At 43.3% G+C, this 12,717-nt stretch overlaps 1 pseudogene; it reads right to left on the reverse strand.

Annotated features, from left to right (window-relative positions):
• Positions 1–2,071: 2,071 nt before the first annotated feature.
• On the reverse strand, positions 2,072–12,208 carry LOC137035494 (von Willebrand factor A domain-containing protein 5A-like; annotated as a pseudogene).
• Between the last annotated feature and the right edge of the window lie 509 nt (positions 12,209–12,717).

Below are 12,717 nucleotides of genomic sequence, written 5' to 3' on the forward strand. Positions count from 1 at the left end.
GTAACATCGACAAGGATCAGATCCAGAAGAAGGCAGTAGTTGGAGGAACCGACTGGACGTGGGTGTTTCACCCGGCTGACTCTCCTCATCGAAATGGAGCAGCCGAGGCAGCAGTTGGTGTACTTAAGAGAGCTTTAAGTAGTGTTGGCAGGGAATGTAATCTGACAGCACTGGAATTCCAGACCCTTCTGTACCTGGCTGCTAATCTGTCAAATGAGAGACCTATCGGTGCCAGAGCTCAGGTACAAGATGAGACCGAGTAGAAGCGAGTTGGGAGTGATTACTTCCACGGTCGCGCAGGACCCAATGGGGGCTCCCGAGGTTTTGAGTATCCAACTTACCCTGTTGTGCGTCTAAGAACAATTCAGATTGAGGTTGATAAATTCTGGAAGCGATGGAGCCAGCTGGCAGGTCCAAACCTCTACATCCGCCAGAAGTGGCACGCGCCTGCTAGGAATGTTGCAGTGGGTGATCTGGTATGGTTAGCTGATCAGAACGCACTGAGGGGTCAGTTCAGGCTGGGTCGAGTTGTGGAGGTGTGTCCTGATGCAAGGGGTGTAGTACGAGATGTGAAAGTGGCAACATGTCGAAGTTGTCCAGTTTCCGGCGGACAGTTCAAGAGAAACCGGGGTGAGGAGAACTATCCCTCCACCATCCTCCACAGGGATGTTAGGAGGTTGGTGGTTCTGCTTCCAGTGGAGGAGCAGTAAAGGATGGTGTGTTTCGGTAAAGGATCCCCACCATGGTGTGTTTCGGTAAAGGATCCCCACCATGGTGTGTTTCGGTAAAGGATCCCCACCATGGTGTGTTTCGGTGAAGGATCAAAACTTTCCCCGCTACCATCTTCCCCGAGGCTGGTAGTGTGTTTCGGTAAAGGAGGTTGTAATATTATCAAGGACAATGTGTGTTGTTTTGGACATTAAAACTACCATGAAGATAGTTATTCATGTTGTAACATGATACGTTCATATTCAAGTATGCAATGTTATTTGCATGGATAGAGATAATTTCATATCTAGAAGTGAATTGTTTGGTTGTGGTGGCCTACTTGGATTCTAGAATCAGTAGACCAAGTTGGAGGTGTAGAACTTTCCAGCAGGTGTCGCTATTATTTTACATATGCATATCATTATTGATAGATGTTATTATTATGTTTGGGGTATTTGAAGAAATAAGTATGTATATTTACCATCTCATTCTAAATTTGAGCACATTTATGTTGTATTTTGTATATGTTAATCTTACTAGGTTACAGGTATGTTTTATTATCTTTCCTAGTCACCAGATTATGTATATGTATATGCGTAGTTAGTCAGTGCGCAGGCGCCGCCTATGTTCATTTTCATTCTGTTGTTGGATCAGGACTGGTACGCTTGCCGGTGAGTGTCTGTAAACTGGCATTTCTAGTAATTCAGATTAAGAATTAATATTTTATGATTGTATACTTTCATTAGTTAATTCTGATGTTTGTTTTTGTGTTTCATTGTAGGTTTATGACCTAGCAGTCGAACTGATTAGTTAAGTGACAAGCTAAAGCGTCACACATAACTAGCTTGTGGATGATTATTGTGCATTTGTACACAATAAAGGCTTGAGTTGTATCCGCCGTGCTTGTCCTGAAACCCTTCCAGTGGGGAGTTTAGTGAGCTATACCAGATAGCTTATTAAAAAACTGGACACCAATGATTAATTAGAGTCAGGACGGCACATTAATCATAGAGAAATAAGTGATATTAGCATTATTTCACAAAAGAGAGAGGGTCTGTTGATGATTATTTGTAATCACACAAAACAACATTAGCGTCGAAAGCATGTGCATTAAAAAATATATTGATGCTTTTTCTTTGATCATTTCTTTAATTTTCCGCCCAATGCCCTAGGATAGTGTTCTGAAGTCCAGAACATAGAGCAGCATAAGATTATACATTCACAGTCATATTTAGAGCAATAACATGAACTGAGGTCAGGCCCTAAAGCTTCCCTCTGTCACGATACAAACAGAAATGTGTCAGTGTTTCTCTATTAATTCTGTTCATGATCAAGAGTGAGTTATTTGTTCTTCTGACAGTCTTCAGATTCCCAGCATGCCTTCAGTCACCTGACATCCCAACAGGACGTTCCCGTCATACACACACTGAGACAGACCGTCTGCTGATACACACGCACACACACACACACTGTAGCAGAACATCTACAGGAAGCACTGAACGCTGAATGAATGGATGTCGACTCACGTTTCTGAGAGCGGATCCATGACGCCGCCTTCATGGCCACAAACTGCCACTCCACCTGGTCACCTGATCTACACGAGTATAACCAGATCAGAGCCAGAACGGTGGCCCACACGGACCCATCCACCTGGAACACACAACCACACGTCACACACTCACGCTGAACTGATCACACACACACATATGACATCATATACCCCACCTGTGCCGGTCTGTGATTGGTCACCTCGTCCTCGGTCTTCCCAAACACGTAAGCTAATTCGTAGCTCAGCTCCCAGCATCCCGAGGCCTTCTGAAGAGAAACCAGCCGGAGCAAAGGGTCCATCTGGGGCTCGGGTTCGGCTGAAACACACAGAAGGAAGCTAGACACGTAAAGCAGCGCTATTTCTGGTATGATGATTAAAGCAGATAAATGAAATCCAGGGCATTGTTTTCTGGATGTGTGGATTTACCCGGACGTAAAGCACAACATTCATCAGACGAATCAGGAGGAGGTTGTGAGCTGAAGAACTTAGCCACTGATCTACAGGCGCGTGCTGAAGAACAAAAAAGACTATTAGATTCATGTACACATTCAAAACAGAACAAGAAAAGCTCAGTCAAGTATATCTCGACTTACACATTATAGAACCGCCTGCTTTACGGGAAGACACCCTTGCTAAGAAAGAGAGAGAAACTGGTAAGAGCATACGATAAAACAATCATTCAAAGAGCAACATTCAGATATGGAGAAAAAGACAACAAGAAAATACACATTCAATAAAGAACAAGGCAAGTGGAGTGAAGTGTCTGTCTGTGTATTTCTCTTACGCATTCCAGAACAAGCCATCAATCGAGCCGCCATTGCTAAGAAAACAGAGACAAAAGCACATGTAAGAATATAAGACACTTTAAAAACACAAATCTGACACAACCACAAACAAAAACACTCACACCAAACCAGCTTCTGATAAAAACACACACACACACACCTTGACCATTCTTCATTTTCCTATTTTTTCGAGTGACTTCTTCAATGCATTTGCATAGAAAAAACACAGTTCTGCATTACCAGCACAAAGAGATAAAGAAAAAAATAATAATACAAAAAGAAGAAAGAAAAAAAGAACAGAAAATTAAAAATGGTCAAGCGACCCCCATTGGACCACTAGTGGTTAAATAAAGAACAATGCATATGATTTCTTTCTATGATTTCCCATAAGGCCACCATACATTGTGAACATTTCTAATAAAGAATGCAATTTCACATATTAATGATGTGAGCACACTAGTATTAAACTATAATGTGGCAGGAAAATGTCTCGGGTTACGCATGTAACCATGGTTCCCTGAGAAAGGGAACAAGACACTGCATCCTCTTGAGGACACGATGGGTAATGTTTGAAGAACTAATGCACTGAAAAAAAGGTCTCTGTTTGGATTTAAATAGGCATATGCTTAAGAGTCTATGAATGGATCATTATTACAGTGATTATTATGTTTTTAGCATGTTATATGTTTAGCAACAGTTCTTTTAACCCTACAGATGGAGTGTGTAGCTTTTCATTTCTTAAACAACCATGTTTTAAGATGTACTTTAAGATGTAAGACTGGCACCTCTGAGTCCAGAGCCTACATTTACTGAGAGTCTTTGGGATGTGCTGGAGGAGACTTTACAGAGAGCTCACCTCTTGCATTGTCAATACAAGATCTTGACCAAAAATTGCTAACCTCTTGATGGAAATGAATGTTATGATGTTATTTCCATCAAGAGGTGCATCAGTATTTGGTGAGAAATATTCTTGTATGTGATGCTAAAGTCTACTAAAGTCTATGAGCTCCATCTGTTGCTCTGACTGCAATCCTCGGATTGCAATCACATAATTTCAAGGAAAATTTACAGAAATGTGTGGTAAACATATGATATATTATCAATATATTTCTAAATGTGTAAGACTGGATTTAAAAGCCTTAATGGAGTTGTTTTGTGAACTCCTGTGATTGTAAATAAATGGAAGCAGGTGAAACTGAATAGGTGTGCGTTCTCTTTTTATGTGAATATAAATATCAGTTAGATTCAGCTTGAATGATGTGCACCCCTGACAAATTAAAATTACTTACTGTAACATTTTTTATTGTAAAACATTGTTCAAATATTGATGTTGGAGTCTTAAGTCTTTAAGTAAAGATCAAGCGTTCACTGCAGTCATGCTGGCCAAACAGTGGAAATATAACTTGATTTTGGCCTCGGTGCTTGAGGTCCGAGGCTATTGGCCCAGCTCGGCACGTTGATAGCCCTGCCTCGCACTGGCCTGACAGTGGAAATGTGGCTAAGGAGGCTCACAGAGAGCCTAACAGCTCAAACACCGGTCATGCCGGAGGCATTCCCTATAGTGTCCTCAAGAGGATGCAGTGTGAGTTCCCATTCGATAGGGAACTGATTATGAAATCATACCTCTAAACAATCCTGATCCTGGTGTACTGCAGAGTTTAGTTCCAACCTGCTCCAACATACTCACCTGGGCCGTGTCCGAAATCACCCACTAGCTGTTAGACGCTGGTCTAATGTGGCTACGGCATAACATCAAACAAGTGTAAATTTTAATTGATTATTAAATCATTTTATTAATGTTTATACATGCTAGTTTCCATGAATTCAAAATAAGACTTTTTATTACTACTGGAGCAGCCAGGTTGCTAATTTTCAAGTAATTATTAAACAGGAATCACAAACTGTGCAAAAGAGGCAGCCCTTCCAGCGCACTCAGTGTCCGAATTCACTCACTCGCTTTCATTTGGGCTGTATTAGTGCACTAATGTGGGGAATAGGGAATGAGGGGGTGATTTCAAACACAGCTCTGGAAGTTTTGAGAGAATTTAATAAGGATGGGAACTAAACTCTGGTGGACAGTGTCTCTTCAGGATCAGAACTGGGCAGCCCTGCTGTAAACACACACACAGAAATCAGTGAACTTACCCTGTACTGGCACTGTCCTCTGCAGCAGCGGCCCTTTCACCGCCTGTTTGCTGTCTTTATTAACACCGATGAAGGCTGTATGAACGCTGCTCACTCCTGCCTGAACACTGAGCTCCACGATCCTGCTCCTAAGTACTTTAAGTACTTTATCACAGTAGTTTTATTTTGGTAAACTTTTACTTTCACTAAATCTGCCATAAAAGCTGTTTCAGCCCATTGAAATGCTTGAATGTGAAGATGTCACTGTGTGTACAGAGCAGGCCCAGCATATTCCCCGCTGCTGTGTGTTTGCACAGCATTCCTCTTGAAATGTTAATGCATTTTGCCACATGTAACATTAGTACAGTCTAATTTTATACTATTTGTTGCCACATATTTACACAAATTTTGATTTTCCTATTTTTTGTGGTACATATTTTTACTTGTTTGAACTTGAATTATCAGTAACGTAAACTGATATTTTAGTATACGTTTCCACAGCGTATAACAAACTAAAACGTTTTCTTATTTGCATATCAGTACTTATTAAATGTCTGCACTGATCTTTTATTATTAGTGCTGACTAATGACTGGCCTGACTAGTAAAAAACAATCAGTATTTTTACATTTAATACCTAATTTAAAAATCAAGTACTTTTGTACTTTACATGTACAATTGAAAAAGAATACTCAAAGGGTTAGTTCAGCCATGAGTGTTTGTGTTACCCCGTGTCTTCCGTTGGTTTGAGAGTAAACTGGAGCTGGTTAGTCACTGGTTGGTCCTTCAGTCTGTATTTCACAGTTACAGCTCCTTCTGCCTCTCCTGAACTCTATGATGAGAGAGAAAGAAAACGTAACGTGCGCATTTGATGATTTTACACTCTTCAGCTCTTTTCTTTCAAGGACCAGTGGTGCACCACATCTGGGTTCGGACACGCCACACAAAATGATCGACATGTTGGATTTTTCCCAGTAGCTACTGGTTGAAGAGCCCTTGGTTTACACAGTGTGGCACTGGTCTCCAAAATTTCTTTAAATTAACCATTAAAACGCTTTGACCTGTCCTTTCAGCTGAGCGTAGATGAGCGCCCTCTGACCCTGGAACAGGGTGTTGATGGGTGGTGACAGCGTGTCCACCGTAACGCCCTCAGGAACGGTCCAGTCCACAGAGATATTATCCACAGCCGGCTGGAGAGCAAACCTGAGGGACTGCATCACCTGACAGAGAGGACAAGAAGAAAGACTGGTAAATAAAAACCCTGAACATCTTGTACTGATTCTGTCCACTCTGTTTCCACAGCAGATCTTACTTTGGGCTGCATTCGGTCAGTGCCTGTGATGAACTGAGCGTGACCTGAACCTTCTCTGGCCATTCCTGTGATGAGAGCCGTACTCGCACCCTCACCGATCCCGAAGGAGAAACACCTGAAGACAGGAGAACACAATCACCTGACATGAGCTAAACGCTGTGATATCAGTAGATGAGGAGGAGTGAGACGTGAGCTCCACCTGTGAGAGTAGACGTGACTCTTCACCAGGTCCAGCACCTCTTTAGTGTTCCACACCTCTCCATCCGTGAAGATGAACAGCTGAGAGAGAATCAGTGTCAGGCTGAGGAAACACCTCACCGACGTTCAGAAAGAGTGTTTGATGATTAATATGTTTGGCTGTACCTGTCGGGGGTGATCCGGGTGACAGGGCTGACTGTAGATGTGTTTCAGCGGCTGGAGGATCTCTGTGCCGCCCATGTCTGCATCCATGTCCTTTACTCTCCGTAGAGCCTCTTCCATTGTGTCCTCGCTGTACACAACACTCTGACTGCAACGACACACACCACAGTCTCTCACAAAAACACCACTAAACAGCATCATTCCTGAAGAACAACTAGCGTCTGGATACTGATGGGAAGAAGGACTCAAATCGAGAGCCGAATCCATAGATGTTGAAGTAGCATCCCATGGGCAGACTCTTCAGCAGCAACAACAGCGTGTCCTACAGAGACACATGCACAGATGAGTACAGTGACTCAATACATCTCAATAAACGTGTCATATTATAAATCCTAAATCTTACTCTTGCACTTTCAATGCGCATCTGTACGTCTTTCCCATGATGCATCCTGCATTCCATACTGCCAGATCTGTCAACCACAAAAACAAACTCGCCTTGAGATGCCAATGATGACATCACGTCCGCAGGGAACTCTGGGTACAAACTGATCATGAGCACCGGGTCGCCCATCAGACACCCTGAAACAGAGACAGTGTAAACAGGGTAAACGGGTGTAAATGGCCTGAATTTAGAAGCTGAATTTAGAATTTATGAAGCTGCTTCATCGAGCCCCTCCTCAGTGGACAGCAAGCCAAATTAGCTAACCTAATACCCTAAAGATTATATGGGCAAACAAACTCGTCAATGGGACTGTCTTGAGAGTCAGAAGCCTCAAATGGATGGCCTGCCAAACCTTGCAGGATAATTGATATGTCCAACAATGGGATTCGCACAGGACAGCAAGGCCTAAACTGTCTTGCCAAGAAACCAGAGGGAACACCTCCCAAAGGCATATGACCCACTGCCATAGCAACTACATAAACTTTGGGGCTGGTGCCCCTGCTGAAAACAGACTCTGTATTAACTCCAACACTGAACTCACAGGATAGTAAACTGGGTCAAAGTCATGTTGCCTATATGAGGAAACAACGAGCATCCACTTAAGGGCTTACAGCCACCTTGTAAAAGAGGCTCTATTGGCAATCTCAGCTGAGAGGCCAGAACACATCAGCAGGCCACACCCACGGATTCCTCAAATATGGATGCCTTTTCTGAGGATAATCTCCTAACCGTACCTGAAAGGGCCAGAATGCAAGCAACAGGCATTCCGCCCTGTCTCTCGTCTGAGAAGACGGATCAGTGGGAAGGCATACAGAATGGTCTCAGGCCATTCCTGATTCAGTGTGACGGGAGGGACAGAGAAAACCAGAACGGACAATTAGTGGTATCGCTCAACGCAAACAGATCCACCTCAGCTTGGCCAAACTTATGCCATATCAGGCTTACCACCTAAGCCTGTAACTTCCACTGACTGGGCTCCAGCCCCTGCCTTGAGAGTAGGTCTGAAAACATGAAATCCTCATAGAAGAAGTAACAACCATCTGAGACCTAGATACACTGGCAGCATCTCCAAACGATTTATGTGCCAGCTGTGGTGTGTCCGTCCAAACTCCGAATGCGGATAGGAGCGGGGGTCTCATCCACAGCAGAAGGCACGAAAGCCTCTGCGTGTTAGCATAACTCTGCAGCAATGATGCCAACAAGGCAAAATATATTTTTGTTTTATCTATAAAATATATTATAGCCTTATATTCACCACTGGAATAGCCTCATATGGAGCAGACCCAACTGAACTACAGGGGACGCTGCTGCCATAAGACCAGGAAATCTGCGGCATATGCCTGCTTGAACTACGCGTCCTGGTTTGAACTGAGTCAAAAAGTCCGGGAGAGATTGAACATGTGCGGGAGACATGCATGGTAGGACAATCTTAGCGCCTGGGGTTAAGTACAGACGCTAAGAAGAAAAGGAGAAAAGCATCAGCAGCGACAGAGACGAGAGATGGGAGAGAAAGAAAAAAAGATTGTTCCGATTATCAGACAGACTGGCGCTCAGTCCTCAACCAGCCGAGAGGCTCATGAACCAATCTCCGGCCTGGAACTGACTGACTGAAAGATTGAGATGACGCAAGAAATTCAAAATTGGATGGTGTAACCATGCTAAATGGTTTGCAGTACCAAGCGTAAGACACCTTGCAGGCGTTGCCACATGCTAAGCAATCTGCCAGGGATGTTAACCCTTCTTTGCCTGGACAAGGATGTGCAGGGCTGGCCCTTGGGTTTGTCTCAATCTGTGGGCGTCAAGGTGTCCTCTGATTGCAAAAAACCAGTGGAGTCAGGAAGGATATGTGGATTAACTACACCCTGAGGCTTTTAGATATACTTTCTTTTCTGCATGGGGCCTTGAAGCACCTGAGTGGCGGGAGACCCCTTTAAAACAGGGAACAAGCCAACTGCAACTGCAAGGGCATTGGATGCTGTCAAAAATGGGCTGTGAACACACAACCCTTGGCTATTTCTTGGACTCCAAAGGCCAGAGAGCACCGAGAACTTGAGATGCTGCTTGTACAAAGGGTCAGGCCTAAAACTTTCCAAGGCACAACGTGCGATGGAACAGGTAAGGTAGGAGCCAGGAGGTCATGCTGAGAGAGGCAAATACGCTTTTGCAGATAGACCAAACTCTCCAAAGGGGGGCTTGACCTCCAGAAACAAGTAAAAAAAAAAATCAGGAACTACTATTGGGGATACTGACAAGGGTGCTGTAGAGAACTTGAGCATGACCAAGCTCACAATGTGCCAGGACTTTTATCCAAGGTCTCACTAGGATCACATTGTACACTCAAGCAAAATGGTAAAGAACTGTTAAAACTATACAATCTGTACCGCTTTAACTCGCATATTAGAAGTAAATTTACACTAAACAGAATTTGTGTACAAACAAAAACATGTACCTGGCTGAGCTGTGGGCGCTCCGGCCTCCACTACAGCAGTGGGCTGATGGGTATTCTCATAGTACAGAAACAGCTCAACATCCTTATCGAACCGGTGACCAGCACTCAGATTCACCTACACACACCATTACAGCCTTCTTGAAATTAAAACTGCATAAAAATTGTACACACACACACACACACACACACAGAATCACACACAGTACCGTGGCATGAGTATGATCCGGGTGGAGGAACACCAGAGGATCCAGAGGGCAGCTGGACTCCAGTCTGGAGATGCGGTCTGAAGATCTCACATCGACACTCAGAGACAGTGTGTAGGGAATAACACATGCTGAGGAAACTTCTGGAACACTGGCTGCTGAAGCTGAGAGAATCACAAACGTAAAAGGTTACACTTGTGTAATTAAGTGACCGAATGGACAGTCCCTGTTGTGGCCCATATATGATGATGATCTTGAGCTCTTAGTGTGGTTCTGTTGTGAGATCAGGTAAGCTGTGCACCTGCAGGTGAGTATCTGGGGTTGAGTACAGCCGGCAGACTGAAGCGCAGCGCATGATCGGCCTGAACACTGAGCTCAATGATGTAGACGATGGAGATGATGGCAGTCTGACCCGGAGACAAACACCCGACGCTCAGTTTGAACACATCTGAACTTGCATCGCTCTCTTCCAGCAGAAACGCCTGCTGTCCCGAACTCACAGCATCATCATACTGATCCCGCGCCTGGAAGAGACGAACACACCCATAACCACGATCACCAGAGGAACCTAACTTACCGTCGCTACGGCTGACATATGAATAATGAGAGAAAGATATGAGGACAATGTCTGAGCAGAACATTTCAATGTTTTTTTGTACTGATCAAAACTTTCAAACTTCACAGGACAAGTACCACTACTTCTACATTTAGTGCATGTAATATTTTGATTAATATTAATATTGCTGTATTTCAGATAAATCATGATGCTGCATGAGCCTCATCAGACCTTTGACTGGCTCTTTGCAGGTCAAAATAGCAAAATAATACTTAGAAAAATAAAGAGAAGATGATGAAAGAATGACAAGGAAGAACAAAAATGAACACACAAGAGTATATTCAAACAAGAGCCAGCAGCACTCCAGCTCCAGACAATGACACTGAAAACTGTCCTGTTACTTCAGCGAACATTACAACCACAGCATATCTCAGTTCTGTGAAAACCAATGTTACTCACGTGTGAACAGAAACAACACAACCTCTGTTTTCTTCACTTAGGTGTCTCCAGCGCTGGAAAGCTTTGCTAACATTAACATTACTCTTAAAGCTCTTGCCTGTTCCAGTGATATTCCTCTGAGCTTTTCTCTTTTGTAATGTCTCTCAGGCATCTCTCTTTCTTCAAATCTCCCTTTTATTCACTCTAGCTCCTCCCACATCACGAGTGGAAACGCCCCCTACTGCTGATTGGCTACAAGTGTGTTGTGCTGCTTGCTCTGATCCACTTACAACAGCGTTTCTCAGAAATCAAGCACTAAGCAACGTTAAATCTAACATTAAAACTTCTAGATAATGATTTCACGTAATGTGAGTGGAAGGAGTGGAACACCTGTCATAGAAAAACACCTAAACAACCGCTGGTGTCTCGAATCACGCTCTGTTTGTCCTGCAACCCCGCCACAATCTCCTGCTCTCCGATCTTGGCACTGAAGTGGCAGACGGCGGCATCGGCGGGCAGCGGGAAGACGAACAAGGCCTCCAGGGGGCGCTCCTCCTCATTGACATACTGCAGACTGGAGCTGACGGAGGCCACGTGATCCTGGACCTGCAGCTGCACTGAGATGCTCTTCAGAGGAACTGAAACCCAAACTTATCAACACTCTCTTCAGAAGATCAAACATCTCAACACTCTCTTCAGAAGATCAAACATCTCAACACTCTCTTCAGAAGATCTGCACCATAGTGAATATACAGTGTTGGGGAGAAGCTAACTACAATACAAGTAGCGACACTACAAACTTAACTACATGTTTCAGTAGCTTGGCATTAGCTCAGTTCTGTCATGAAAACTAATTGACTAATTGACATGGTAATGGATGTGTTAATGTTAATTTATTAGTTGTACCGAGTACTGCTCCCAGTTTAAGATAACGTTACACACTTTAGCAGTTTTGGACTTTGACAGTCGTTTGAGATACAGGCTATATCTGAGTATTGTGAGTATTTTTGGATAGTTTACAAAATAAATCTATATAAAATAAATAAATAAAGCAATTATTCAGTTACGTGTAATATACTGTCATTGTAAAAAAGAAAAAGATCTACCTTTTCCCAGTAATTTGTGGTGTTACTAACTACTCTGTCAGAAGAGTATCTCAGCTAATTTACCTCATGATCTTATGAACACTGTGGATATAACCAGAGAAAGCAGTGATTGTGAGGAGGAAGTGTAGTTTATACCTGGCACATTTCTGTCAGACACGAGACCACAGCAGTTCACCATCCTGACCCTGTGTGAGAACAAACCAGCGTTTACTGCTCATCATATTTCATAACCTTCGACATATCATCGATTATATCTGCTGCAGAGCCGCTGCATACAGTTATCAGTACAGTAAAGTCGCAAATACAGTAAACACACCCATTTAGAAGAAGAATAACTAGTCATTCACATTTAAAGCGCTAATGTGAATTAGAAACTAGTTCATGACAAACTGAAAGCAATGAAGTCTTTTCGACGATCTCCTGTGCTTTCTTACAAAGTGAAAGTAAACAGAAAACAAGTCTTATGCTTTTATGAGTCCTCACGATCGGCTCAGTCTGTGAATAAGATGAGTTTTTGACTGACTGACCGCGATAAAGATGTTTCAGGAAGAGTCTGATGATCTGGATCTGAATCTGAATCAGCGCAATGGTTCTGCACAGGTGAAGCACGTGACTCATGAAAGTCCCTTTTTCGTTCAATATAAAAACATATAATACCTTGTGCACAGCGTGAAGGACTATAGAGCT

This window comes from Chanodichthys erythropterus, chromosome 14 (genome assembly GCF_024489055.1).
Source record: "Chanodichthys erythropterus isolate Z2021 chromosome 14, ASM2448905v1, whole genome shotgun sequence".
NCBI lineage: Eukaryota > Metazoa > Chordata > Actinopteri > Cypriniformes > Xenocyprididae > Chanodichthys > Chanodichthys erythropterus.